Below are 15268 nucleotides of genomic sequence, written 5' to 3' on the forward strand. Positions count from 1 at the left end.
TGCCTACACAAGCTGTGTACAGGCCTGTATGATGTTTAATGTTTCACATCTGCAATATCACCATTACACAAAGGCCATAGTTGTATTGTGTTGAGCCAATGTACAACAGGGTGTACACACATATACATCACTTTTACTGTGTGTTGCTTCATGCCTCTGGCCATCCTCCATGGCCATGTGTACACATGTTCTGTCCAGTGGTTGTGATGGCCATCTTATTTCACATGTCAGTGTTATCCCATATGACATACACCCATAGATGTCATATGCTCCACTGAGGACAGGGTTATGCAGACAAAGGGTGGTAAGTATGGGATGTGAGACATGTTTTTCAGGATAGTTGAGCAGTGTTGCAGTCAGCCCACTACATGTCATGGACATGTCAGATAGCACATGACATTGTGTGACATTCATAGCAAGGGTATAATCCACAAGGGTGTATCCTGTGAGCCGGTCATACTCCAGCTCCAACACATTTAGAGTGTGTGCGCACATTTGCTCTCTGTACAGTACTGTTCATATTCCCAACATGTGTAATGCTGATATGTAGTACCTGTCCCTACAGTGAGACACACCTCCACCATTGTATTCACTGTTGTCCACACATCTGGCAAGGACAGTTTGGAAGGTTTAGTGTAGGAGTTTCATATAGTATTCAATTGTTTCACATGGGTAAACACTGTGATGCATTGCAGGTCTGACCAGTGTCCATTAACAAGAACACCATACATTATATGTACGTGTGTTATGGCAGATAGCATGCAATTAATATGTTCTGTGCATTAATAAGCCTGGTAAATAATAACAATCTCACCTGACACAGGCTGCTTTCACTGCAAAATGCCAGAGGTACCTAAACAGGAGTGTTACAGCAGTAAGATCATTATCCACACCTGTGTGATAGCTACAGGGTGCAATGTCCATGTTAGCACATAAGCCAGTACAATACACTATACTATGGAGTATGCACATCTGTGCATACATAGAGTAGCAGACTATGGTATGTGGCATGTGTCCATACATGCCTTGCATATGATGTTACATTAAATATTGTACAGTAACACATGTAACCTATGTGAAATATAATGGTGTTATATGTGTAGTAGTGACTTACCAGGCAACTCCAGGCTCGGTGGTTGAGAGACACCCACCTCCACAATACCAGCTAAAGCTTGTGGTTGGAGGTCTGCAGGTGTCCCCAGGTTGGCCAGTAGCTCCTCGATACGTGTGAGTGGGGGCTGGGTGAGTGGCCCCCCACCTGTTGCACCTTGTTCCCTGGCGATTGCATTAATACTTTGTTTTGCCCATCTTATGAGGTCAGTGCAGTGTCGGTGCACCTGCTGATAGGTGTGATTGTGACCACCAACATCATTTACCCTCCTGCAGAGTTCCTCCCACAGGGCATCCCGCTGCTGTGCATCCTGTGGCACATGGCTGAAGAGTGTTGTATGGTTGTCGAGGAGGTATGGGACGAGGACCTCATCCTCCAAGTGGCTGCATGCTGGCAGTCTGCTACATGGCATACCTGGAAGACATAATGATGGAGACAGGTCACAGTAATTCACAGAGAAGTACAGAAGTACAGCTGAACATACATGTGTATCACATTTATTAAGATTACAAATACATATTTGCAAATCTACATGACACTAACACCAATGACATGTATAAGTCACACACATTTGACACTTACTGGTGATGTGACGTTTTTGCCGTATATGTGTGTGTCATGTGATGACATTGCTCATACACCATGTGGATGTTGTCTTGATGTGGGCATGTCTGTTTGCCTGTACTGGTGTCTTTACCTATCAGCACATGCCTGGATGTGTTCACATTAATGTAATCAACCTTAATGCTGTGTATATGTCACATATATAGCTATACATAGCCATTAGGGATATGACCTGTGACCTTGCAGACTTGCAAACATGTATGTGTTTTGCCATATACATCTACATGGCACTGCACAGCTGTGTAGCATCCTGCCATGTATTGCCTGTGTTGCACATGTGTAACACATGGGACAATAGCTAGCCTGATGGTATTTGGAGGGTTGGATATCAACTATTGCATGTATGGTCATAGTGATCTAGTAGGCTATATGCCCTGGGCCATTTATGAGCCTAGGCAGACAGGTTACCTAGCTGTAGGCAACAGACAGGTAAGTTTCAGTGGCCAGTTCAAGCAGTGCCACAGAACTGATCCACAGGGTTACTGATATATTTGGCATGCGGTCATCACACCATGTCACAGAGAGGGGCGATGTGCAGCTTCGCTGGACAGGGATGCATAGTATGACAAGAGTATGTTAAGTGTATGGGACAGAGATCTGTCAGGCATGTTGTGATCCTTGTACTAGAAAGGTGGATGCCCATGAAGTATGTATTTATTTGGGATCAGGATGTGTTAAGTGTAGCATGTCCAACACCTCTGGGTTGGACATGGCTTTTTTCAGGGTAGGCTGTGTGATACATACTGCAGCTAGGGATTGGGAAGAGCAGTGTAGGCCATCTACACATGGGCAATAACCCTTAAAGGAAATATGTGATCTATTATGGGTCACATGGGTGTTGAGTATGGCTGAGCAATTATCTCTATATTCCTGGATGGCACCCTGTCATGATTAGGGGTGCCACATACGACTACCTGTCTGGTGTGGTGAAGTACCTATCAAAGGAAAGAGTACTGTCCAGCTGCATCCCATACACATGGTTGCCATTATGTTGACTGCTGCCTAGGTGGTAGTTATTGGGTACAGGGTTTGTAACATAGGTGATGACAATGCAATACTTAGCTGTCAGATTGTGGCATACATCACACACCACACATCTGACACACTAAGGCCCTTCTGTGTGTTGAACGCAGCACACATTGAGTCGACTATTGCTCCTAGTTCATAGTAATTTGCAAACATTAATAGGCTGATGCCTTCTGTGTTAGTCTGTGTGGTATAGATAACAAGGAGGGGGAATACCAGGAATGAACCCTGTATTACTGTGGCTGGCACTGGTTTGATGTTTGTGTATTAGTCAGACAACTTCTGTAGTGTTGGTTCTGCCAGCAGTCTAGTTGCCAACCACTCCTGTGACATAGGAATATACACCTAGTTTACTGAGTGTAGCTGGAACACAGTATGGGTGATGGTGTCCTATGACCTGGCAAGGTCATGATATGCAGTGTGAATCAACCCTACTGTCATCTACATCTGTACCGAGTACATCAATTACATTGACCATGGTATATTGGCTGTACAGACCAGACTCAGCAGGGTAGCTGTGCGCTATTTCCCATTATCAATGGTGTCTCTTCCTTTGTGAGGTGTGATAACTGTTGCTGTGCACCATTCAGTGTGTACACAGCCTGACATGGAGCTATGACTGAACTTGATGTGTATGTGGATAGCTGAATGTTCTTACATTTGTGTAGGATACACCCTGGGATGTTGACAGGTCCCCGGAAAGCTGTATGTATGGCTTTAGAGAGTGCAGCTTGTACCTGCATAGTCATTATTACAGGGGCCCTGTAGTGTGCATGGATATATTACTAATTGTACCTGTTGGGGGGGAGTGGGTTTAGGTTCTCCAAGACCCTATCTGGATGAGCGGGTGCTATTTCTGTAGGTGCAGTACTTCCCATGCCATAGTGCTATGCAGCACGGCAGGTCTTGTTGTTGCCATTACGATTAATGAAACAGCTATAGAATGCTCTGTGCTTGGCCTCATAATATGTGGCTGATTAGTTTCACAGTAGCTTTTTGTGTTTTTTATATGGTGTATCTGCATCTTACTGAGGCTGACCAGGGATCGCCTACACTCATGTGTGTTCACTCTTGCAGCAGTTACTACCTTCTGTGGTACAGTTTAAAGCATGGTACCACCAGTTTGCCTTCTTGTTTGTGTTGGGTTGAATCCTGGTTCTGTTTCAATGGCACAATCACTGCACATATGTGACTACTTAAGGTTCATTTGTGTAGGATTCAGCATTTGCACATGCATTGTCCATCTGCATGAGTGCCATGACAGTCACCACTCTGCTCTTAGGAAACATAACATTGGCATTGGAGACTAACTATGTGTAGCATACTGTTAGCCCTGTTTGTGTGACTAATGTGATCCAGATCAATGGGGTCAATGGAATCCAACATGCACTGAGCGCAGGTGTTCGTACATGAGGAGTCTTCCCAGTTCATAATGGAATAGTTGAGAGTAGCCATTATTATGGTTCTGTCTCAGACCTAATCTTCCCCATTACAGCACATTATGACAGTTGGGAAATCCGCGGCCTGGTGGGTGATCTGTCTCAAGGTGCAATTTGAATTCCACATTGGCACAAAGGTAGTTGCTCAGCATAATGCATCTGAAGTTATACAAGTGCAACTAGGATGGGGGTGTACTGGTGGGTGATCTGTCGCAAGGTGCAATATGAATTCCACTTTGGCACAAAGGTAGTTGCTCAGCATAATGCATCTGAAGTTATGCAAGTGTAACTAGCATGGGGGTGTACTGGTGGGTGATCTGTCGCAAGGTGCAAATTGAATTCCACTTTGGCACAAAGGTAGTTGCCTAGCATAATGCATCTGAAGTTATGGAAGTGCAACTAGCGTGGGTGTGTACATATCCTTCAGGAATATGGACACACCTGTGTCCCGTGTGTTCCAATAAAGGATAATGGGCAAGAGGTGAGGTATGTGTCATAACATGGTCATGCAGGTGTGCTCTCCGGAGCATTGAAACATGTCTCAGCCACTGTACAAATATGTTCTCCATGTTAGGGATTGACATATGTGTGTCCGTATAGTGTTTCTGACATGTATCATTGTGTAGCTAGACCCACAGTTTATTGCTTGGCTGTCCCTGTAACAGCAGTGGACCTTCACTTGAACTGTGCATGATGAAGGCACTATAGGGGAAGCATGAGCCCTAGTCTGTATCCAGATTCCCAGGGGTGACAGGTGCAGGCCCTGTCTGGCAAAGCATCATGATCTGTCAACCATGTTATCCCAGGCAGACAGATACTGGGTATCCTTTGACTTGCACCACTACACTAGACAATTGTGGAGTACAGTCCTTTTGTCCCTGTACTGAAGTATCATTCTGGCCAATGGCAGAATGCTACCCAGGCCTTGGGACATACCTGCATGGGCTACAAGACCTGACAGTTCCTAAATGTGTTTTCATGCAGTCCAAGCTACTGCATCATAGGTCCTGCACAATAACATGGAATATGCCAGAGCCATGTGTATAGTTCAAAAGGTGGTCTGAGTGTATGGGTATGTGGCTAATCATGGCAGACAGGCAGCTGACAGTATGTATGCCCTCGTATAGGTTGGTGTGGAACATAGTGGTAGATTTTGCATTCACAAATGAGTACTGTTTGGCATGTTTCCAGCCACGTGTTCTGAGGTGTGGCACAATTATGCAAACTATGTCATACAGTTTGTGTATTTCTGTGTCTGTCTCTTCCAGCTTGGGGGGTCACTTGTTTGGCCAGATACTTAGAAGCGTCTGTGAATGTGTGTGATTTCTGGTAGTGTGTGTGGGTGTCCTTACTGTGTTCTGGTAAGGGTATGTGTTGGTTGTGTTGATGAGCTGCATGTGTTAACCTACACCTCATGATTGTCCAGTCCAGTCATGGCTGTAGACTGTGTTGCCTTCCAGCATACCCCTGTAGCTGCATCCTAAACAATGTGTGGGGTTTGGTGTTAGGTGGGTTTGGCAGTGTACATGGCATAGAGATTACATTCCCCCAGGATGGCCACATACACAAAGCTGACATTAGGAAACACCAGCAGCTGACTAGTGGACATGCCTGTATGAGCAGTCAGTACTACAAGTACCAAGTACTGTATTTAGTTTACTTAATGCCTATGAAGATGTTTTAGACAATGATGCTCACATGTAAATATTTGTGTTATAGATGTGACAACACTGGCTATTACAGAAACATTGTAGCTACCTTTAGCAGCAATCCTCCTCCAAAGAGCACATCACATCCTTTTAGTTGATTACAGATGATGCAAGTGTCTACAGGTCTTTTTCCTTCTCTGGGTATATACTCACATATCTACCAGGACCATGAGCTCTGTTGGGCACAGACACCCACTCTCCAAACAAAGTCATGTATCAATAGACTCTGATGCCACTATCAACATGATCAGGATATAATCAGATAGTGTATGCCATCACCTATGAAGTGGCTATTACACATGGGCAGCTGTCTCCTACATCTTACACTCCTACAGCAGATGTTACACTGGAGTTAAAGATGATATGCAACCTGTTTCATTACCAGTGCTGTGCACTACCTTACATACAGTATGTGCAAGTGGCTGTTAGGTTGGCAGTGAGAGGTTGGGCTACACAAACCTGGTAGTTCAACCAGTGTGTCTCTACTCTCAATATCCACTCTATGTAGGTGTGCACATAGCCATTTGGCCCAGCCATGTAACAAGGGTCACTACACATTTGCATAACATGTACACATGCACAGCTGTTATTATTGCTTGCAAACGATACTAGAGAGGACCAGCCTTGTAACAAGGGTCACTACATATTTGCTTAACATGTACACATTCACAGCTGTTATTGCTTGCAAACGATACTAGAGAGGTGGATATTACATGTGTTATGTGCATGGATAGTTAACTGGCTCTTCCAATTATCTTTGCTATCATGCTGCTAAACTGTCAGATGAATACAAATGATATGTATCCTGTTATTGAGTATTGTAATTGCCAATAGACATAACTACTGTTTGCATAACATAACAGAACTGCTATGTAGAATACAGATCTGCCTAAAATACTGTACATTACACAGTTATTGGCACAATATCCCACAATGCACACCATATTTGCACGGTAAGCCCACCTTTAACATGTTCATCTTACTTATACACCCATACATATGTCGACTATTACAATATATCGACATATACTATTCCCTGTTATAGCACATACTTGTTGAACCAATCCTGACACTGAAAGTGTCTGGAAGCGAATTGGTGAGTTCCGCACCCATATCATCCCTTGTGGTGTATGCGGAGTTTGCCATGTGACCTACAGCAGTACACACATAGAATACTACAATCATTTCTACTGCTCAACAATACATCGCTACAAGATAGCTATTTCCACTATATGTGCTGATTACACTGTAATTCTTACAGAACAGGTACTACATACACAGACATACTACATGTTATACATACCGTCTTAGCAATCGGAGGTGTGATTAACTAGTGTAATACTCATTTTTGGTTCATCTTTCAGTGTTTTGTACTGCCCTACAGGTAGATACAGATGGTTTGAATGTGTGAAAAGGCAACCTTTTATAGTTACAGATCAGTAACATGTGCTATCTCGATAAACAATTGGTGTTCCTAAGTAGCTAATTACATGCATATCAGCTGTGCTGCTACTGCCTTAGCCAATACCATGGCTACAATGGAGTATAATTGAGTACTCTACTTGGGTGTTGTTTCTTTGCCTTACTTGTGAGGAATACAGCATGGAAGTGTTGTTTGGAATCTATTGCAACAGCTATATGGAGACGAACAGTAATATATTGTGTGTAATGCCTAGAGGATTTGGTCTAAATGTGAGTACTGCTGTTATATTTCTGAACATTGCTACTTGTGCAGGGTTTGTCTGTACCCACTACTCCTGCATATGTTTCAGTCAGGCCAGGTTGTTTGACCAGCTCAAGGCTGCATAGCTATGCATATAATGTTAGGAGGTTTACAGTGTGCTTACCAGACATATTTAGTTTGGTGTTACTGTGTATCATACTGTGCTGATAATCAGTACTCGGTAACACTTCCTGGTGTATGAACCTTTCAACCCTCTGAAACACGATTAGTTCATACAAACCCTGTTACATCAGCAGCTGTTCAATTGTATAACAGCCACTATTTCACATAGGACCACGTTAGTGCATCTGTGTCCAGGTATGTTAAGGTTTCAGCAGATGTTGCACAGTAGTTGAATAATAGGTTATGGTATGACAGTATGTATTGATGTAAGTATTTTGGTTGTGGGGTAGATGGTGGATGTACATAGCCCATGCAGGTGTGTAGGAACCCCTTTTATACAACGTCTATATGTGTGTGGGTGTTCTTTCACTATGTGAACACCTATCCCTTATTAGAATAATACCATGGTAATTGCAGGCTGATTCATTAAGGCACTGTTAAATGCTTCCTGTATAGCAGGCAGGTACTGTTAGTCCTTGAATCCTTTTGGGGGGGGGGCGGAATGTGTGATTGTTATGGTCCATGTTATACTCAGATATGAACACTTCGGATGCTGTCTACAGACATGTATGTATGTGTATATATACATATATATATATATATATATATATATATATATATATATATATATATATGTGTGTGTGTGTGTGTGTGTATATGTATATATATATATATATATATATATATATATATATATTATTGCATATGTTTATCTGTACTTCTATAGAGGTGTAGATGTTTTTAACCTATCTATATATCTACATATATATGTAGACCTGTATATATCAACATGTCTTTATGTCTCTCTCTCTCTCTCTATATATATATATATATATATATATATATACATATATATATATGAGCATATACCTTTAATTGGGTACATGGCAGGTTGTCCTATTTCAACACATTCCTCCCTTTTGTTTTTTAACCTATCTGCATACACAACTGGGATAGGTACATCCCAGTTAGCTTAGTTTAGGTAACTCTGAGGATGGAGTACATGGTTGCGGGTTCTACTCCTGGGAGGCGTTATTATTTTACCTCTCAGAGTAGGCACTGGTATGGAAAGTGTGAATAACGCACATTTATGCGGTTGTAAGCAGGTTTGTCCATGGTCTGCGCAACGTTAAGCAAAGGTTAAACCTGTGAAGCGCTTCTCTGTTTACCGTGTTTCAGTGCCGCTTACCATCACGCAAACCCGTGGAAACCCGCTTACAACTACTTAAGAGTGCTTTAATCCACCTGCATCCAACAGCCCTTATTCTGGCCCTCAAAATAACCTAACAGCCCTTGCAGGTCTTAACCCGGGACCATAAACACCACAGTCACTGACTTTACCACTAAGGCATCTGAGATATGTACAAATTTTATGGTGTTTAGAATATACATTGTACTACAGACATTCCTCACTACTGAAACAAATGTGACAGTCAGTTGGTGTACATATGTCTGATACATGTTAATGTTCATATGTTTGTGAAATTAGGTGTTACAATGTGACAGGACAGGGTGTATTATGAATGAGTAAGGGTCTTGCTTTGTGTCCTTTTTATATTGTCCCCATACTCCATGTATACCCCTTCAGTTCACTTATTGGACATCTGACCAAGGCCCTCCTTGATGCATGATTGCATTACCCATCATTCCCTCCCCACCCCAATCTTCACATACACAACAACCACCCCTTCTATGGGGAATTAGGTTAATATTAATTGTTATAATACCAGAGCTGCATGTGTTTTGTGTACACTCAAATTCCTTTGGAGTGCTTCTGTGTCAAGAAGTGTGTTCATAGATGTTTATATATATGGCTATTGCTGTAACTGTATTTTATATATATATATATATATATATATATATATATATATGTGCAGACATCACTGACATGTATATATATATATATATATATATACATATATATATATATATATATATATATATATATATATATTTCATATTAATTTGTAATGTAGACTGGAATGTGTTGGCTCACAAACTACATTACATTACAATGTTTTGTACATATGTACACAAAGTGACTGTCCCATTTGTGATCATTACAGTGAAATGCATATGGTAGAAGGTGTAGTCACAAGACCTTAAAACATGTATACACCTCGGATGGATTAGTGGTAAGTCCCATGACTATAGTGTGCATGGTCCAGGTTTCAACACCTGCGATGCTGTACAAATGTTTTTTACTCCAGAATAAGGCTCATTTAAGCAGTTGTAAGCAGCATGTTTAAAAGTGTTTGTATGACATTATAGCAGTGGTTAAACACAGTTAAAACTTATTTTATTTATTTATTTTTATTTTTATTTTACATTTGTTGACCGGGCTAGTCCAGCTGGATAATTTCCATTTTCAGTGGAGGCCCGGGGAGAAAAGCTCCACAATTAAAACAAGGTTAAACATTTAAGCAACAATGCATACATTTTAGTGTAGTAGAAAATACAGCGAAAAAAAATCAGGTAAAAAACAAATAGCCTAAGCTATATATTCATATTTTTTTTTTTTTTAGAACAGTACAGTAATTTAGTCATTTGAAATAGCAGGGAAAGATAGTGATTTTTACGTAGGGAAAACCTGTGTAACGTATAACCTGTGCGAGCAAACACGGCCGCATCCGCTAACTACTTAGGATATATACATGTCAGTGAAGTAACATCTCACTATGTGCTGACATAACATTACATTCTCTGTTGACTGTACTCTCCAGCACACATGGGTTTATATGGGTGTTTCGAATGTTTATTATACAGACGATTACTACCTATATATGCAAGCTGTGGTTAAAGTATACTTTTGAACATGATAAACATCCCTGCTTTTATCAGGATTGGAACCTTGAATGCACAGATACCATGCGGATGCTGTAACCATTACACTGTTGACATTAACGTTGCTTCCGCTTATTTCCTATTTAGATGATTTCTATGTGTAAGCTAGGCTAAGCAAAGGGCGGTGGCCCTCGAACTTACTGAGCTTCATGTACTCTTGAAATAACAACATATAACAAATGTACTGTGAGGCAATACATTACATTCCTAACTACATTAGGCATAGCCTCTCACTGACACACTTCAAGGAAAGCCTTGTTGTGTGAATGGGTAACAGAATATACACCCCTGGGATCATGTGTCCCGGAACCATACAGCCAGGGGGTGGGGGAGCCTGTCCAGTTTGATAGTTGTGAGACCTGTTGGGGGAATTGAATGGTGTTGAATTGTCACATTAACATGCCCTCTTTAGATCACTAAGTGAGCCTATCACCCTCCACATCCCCAGTCTTCAACAGCTTCCAGCAACTCTGCCTGGAATTGCTTCATTGGCTATGCTTGACAGAGGCTCAGTTACTTCATCAATGGTGCGGGAAAAGCCAACACACTGAAGCTATGCTTCTAATTGCCCTTTGGCAGATAGGTGGTAGGCTGTCTGTGAACCTCTAAGGTGCAGGCCATCACAGCCATAATATGTGAATAAACAGACCTTCAGATCACAATATACAGTGAGAAATCACCATGTAGTCAGGAAACAGTTAAGTACAGCAAGAACGTACAGAACACTGATACTTAGTCACTCCAAAAGCCTATCTTGGAAGCTAGAAGACTTGTATAAGTTTAAGGCTTTCTATTGCTTACAAGTAGGTTACCTACAGGAGAGATGAAAAACAAGCACAGATGGGGAACATGCATGCAACGATACCATACCGGCCTATGTGTCAGCCTTAGGCTTTGGAATACTGGCCAAGGCTATTGGTTCCCCATGGTGCCTTATTTAGGAGAGTCTCAAAGGTGAATACCAGCTCTGTAAACAGCAGAATAGCAGATTCAATGAGGGTTATGCTAGTCAACACCAGAGGTTGTGATCACAACATGCATGCACTCACAGCACTCCTCAGGATGGGCAACATCAACATCTGTGCAGTAACTGAGATCTGTCTTAAGGCTCCTGAGAGCACACCAGCACTACCAGACTACAACCCATACTACACATTTCAGCCAGAGAACATGGACTGACACAGACATGGAGGGGCTGTATCCATATTCATCAGGGATACCTACATCTCCAGGTTAGTGAGGCAGCATGATACCTCTGAGATCATCCATGTGCAGCTAACATCAGCCACAACTGCAATGTAAACTGTAGCCTGCTATAGATCACCGTCCATGACCCAGGACCACCACTCCACCTACCTGGGGACAGTGGAGAACATGACAGTCCTAACGCACACCCTAGCATTGGTCGATGTCAACTACCATACCATTAACTGGGAAACTTACTCCGGTACTCACTTCCAGGCCCAGCGCTTCCTGGAATTTATCACCTCATATGCCCTGTATCAGGTGGTAACCTCCCTAACGTGGGGTGGAAACTACTAGATGTGGTCATCACCAGCATGGGCAACAGGTGCACCACAGCGGAAGTTAACCGGTCACTGGTTAGATCTGACCATGAACTATTCACTGTTTCCACACCCAAGCTGATGGGAGGGTGGCCTAATGGTTAAGGTGTTTGCCTTACAAACACAAGGTATAGGGTTTGAATCTCACAGGGGATAACTGGCTAGGCTTAAAATAGCTTGCAGGGGCAGTTAGCCTAGTACTAATCTATGAACCTAATCTATGAACCTATAAGCATCTCCCCCACCCACGGATACCACAGTGTATACCTGCCCTACAGCTAAATTTACACTACTAGTGACAGGGGTGGGGGGTTTCACAGCCCCCACGCTAAGGGGAAACACTGCTTAAGATACAGACATATTTACAAATGCAGTCTATATGCACCTACATGGATGTATGGATTGTGCCATCACTGGTAAACCAAGACTCACTCCTCCTAGACAAGGACACCGATCTGGTGGACCTCTGCAATAAACAGGCTATACTGCAGACGTAGGACAGTGTTCCAGACAAACAGCAAATCCCACGAAGGGCAGACATCCGTGACCACTATTAGTATGATACGTAGGTCCCTCATGACATCATCCAAGGCTAATATCAGCAGGAGAATATGCAAGGATTCAAAAGATAACCACAAAGCCTTCTTTGGCTATGTCAAGGCTCTACGTGGTGACACACAAATTTGCACTGTGCCGGTGAAATATAACACAAAATATGCTGACCCAACTGATATTGCCAACATCCTTGCAGATACATTCAGTGCATACTTCACCCCCTAAAGAGCCCACAACACTACCCAAAAGGTACAGTATCCCACACATCAGAGACACACAGGTGGAAAATGGCCCTTTCTAACAGCAGAACACAGCGTCATTGGAGGAAGATGGTGTCCCAGACTGCATCTTGCAAACTGTACAAGACAACCTGACTCCCCACCTAATTAAGCTTTCCTACCTCAGCTTCTCTACAGGTTACATGCCCATACAATGGCGTGTGGCAACAGTTATTCCACTCCATCAAGGTGGAATCACAACTGACCTTGGTAACTACCATCCCATAAGCCTGACTAGCCTGGTCTGCAATGGTATGGTTTGCATCCTCATGGCACTCATTAACAAAGACATTGGTAACCTCCAAACATGTGACCCAACCCAGGTCAGCTTGATTGAGTGCAGTTCATGCCTACTGAACCTGTTTGACGTCTTACATACAGTCACCAAGATGTTAGATGACAGGGGAGGTGGTTCACACATATTACCTGGACCTCACCAAGGCTTTTGAGACCATGCCCCACTCAGGTATTATTGATAAACACACCAGCCTGTACATACACCCATACATCACAGGTTGGGTTGCCAACGGGCTTACACACAGAACACACATGGTATGACTAGTGGTCTCCAGGTCCAACTTTGACCAGTCACAACTGGTGTCCCACAGGACTCAGTCCTGGGAGCCCTACTGTTTGGCATATACGTCTCAGAGATACAGGCAAACACAGGTGGACTATGGCAGACCATATTTGGCAATGACTGGGAGCCATGATTGATAGTCCAGCTGACACAGACATCCCTCAAGGGGCCTCACAGAGAACATCACAGGGTGTCAACATCATGGCCTCCAGCCAAGTGCCACTAACTGCATGGTCATTCCATTGTGGAATTGGCACATACATATTAACACATAAGTGGCAGCCACTTTAATACCGATGAGGTAATGGGGTATCTGGGGACTAAGGTAGATAGTGATCTCCCCTTTGACAATCATATCTCCACAGCAGTTAGGACATCCTTCTATGTAAGCCATCTGATTACTAAAGGATTCCCATCTAGACATGCTGGGGTTATAGTGCCCCTTTACTCATCACTCATCAGTCCCATCATAGGGTATAATAACCCATGTGGGATGTACCTCAGAAGACACTTCCAACAGCTGGGAGGTACATGAATGTACCTTGCCAAGGGGAATACTGGCCTCCAACATATGGCCTATGCAGCCAGACTGAATAAACTCCTGCTTTACTCAGTGGCATCTCGTTTACTCAGAGATGATCTCCGCTGTCCAACACAGCCATGTCGAACTCAGGCTTGATGGATATGCTCCACCTATGGGAATCCATGTCACAGTGAGCCACACACTGTAGTGAGCTGAACCTTGCCACAACAATAACTGGAAGATGCTGGAGGGACAGATTCCTGTCACAGACACTCCCCATACTTTAGAACAACATCCCTAACTACATTATACAGAGCCCCTCACTAACACTCTGCAAGAGAAACCTTGAAGAGTGGATGGGAAACAGTAGATGCACCGCAGGGATCCCGCCATTGGCTCTGCTCCACAGAGGGACAGTTAATGAATCAATGGGGTGGAAAAAGCTGACACATTTTGGCTGGACTTATGAATGGCCTCTGGCAGTTGGCCAAGTACCTACTAATGAATCTATACATACAGTATCTGCATATGCTGATAGCTTAATTTACTGTTCAGGTGTTGACTTACCTTGTGCCAATGGCAGTTGTGTGTGCAATAGTTGAGGGCTGCATATGTTGGATGCACACAGTAGACTGCCTATACATGACAATTTACAGGTAGTCTTGTGTGTGTGTCATCCATTTTTACTGTGTGTGCAGGTGGAGAAAGGTGTCAGTCCCTAGGTGCCTACACTGTCAGTGTGTGTGCTATACATTCCCTCTTTGCCAAGGCATGGGCATACTGGGCACGCCTCCATCTGCCTACTGGGGCTGGCTCAGGGTGTTCCTGGTCTGAGTACCTCTGTGTCTGTGGAGCTCTTGACAATGGTGGTGGGCTGTGAGGTCCTTCACCATTCTGTACCTGCTGCAGCTGTTTCTGCAGGACCATATTGTGTAGCATGGCACACACTATGAATATGTGGGCACATGTGCCTGAAGAATACTGCAAGGATCCACCAGATATGTCCAAGCAACGGAACCGTGATTTCAGCATCCCAAACAAATGCTCTATGATGATTCTGGTTTGTGCGTGTGCCTCATTATGGCGTTCCTGCATGGGTGTGTGTGCATTTCTGATGGGAGTCATCATCCACGGTTCCAGTGCATAGCCAGCATCCCCCACCAGGTGG

The sequence above is a fragment of the Protopterus annectens genome, chromosome 5.part1 (genome assembly GCF_019279795.1).
Source record: "Protopterus annectens isolate FY-2018-M chromosome 5.part1, PAN1.0, whole genome shotgun sequence".
Classification (NCBI taxonomy): domain Eukaryota; kingdom Metazoa; phylum Chordata; order Ceratodontiformes; family Protopteridae; genus Protopterus; species Protopterus annectens.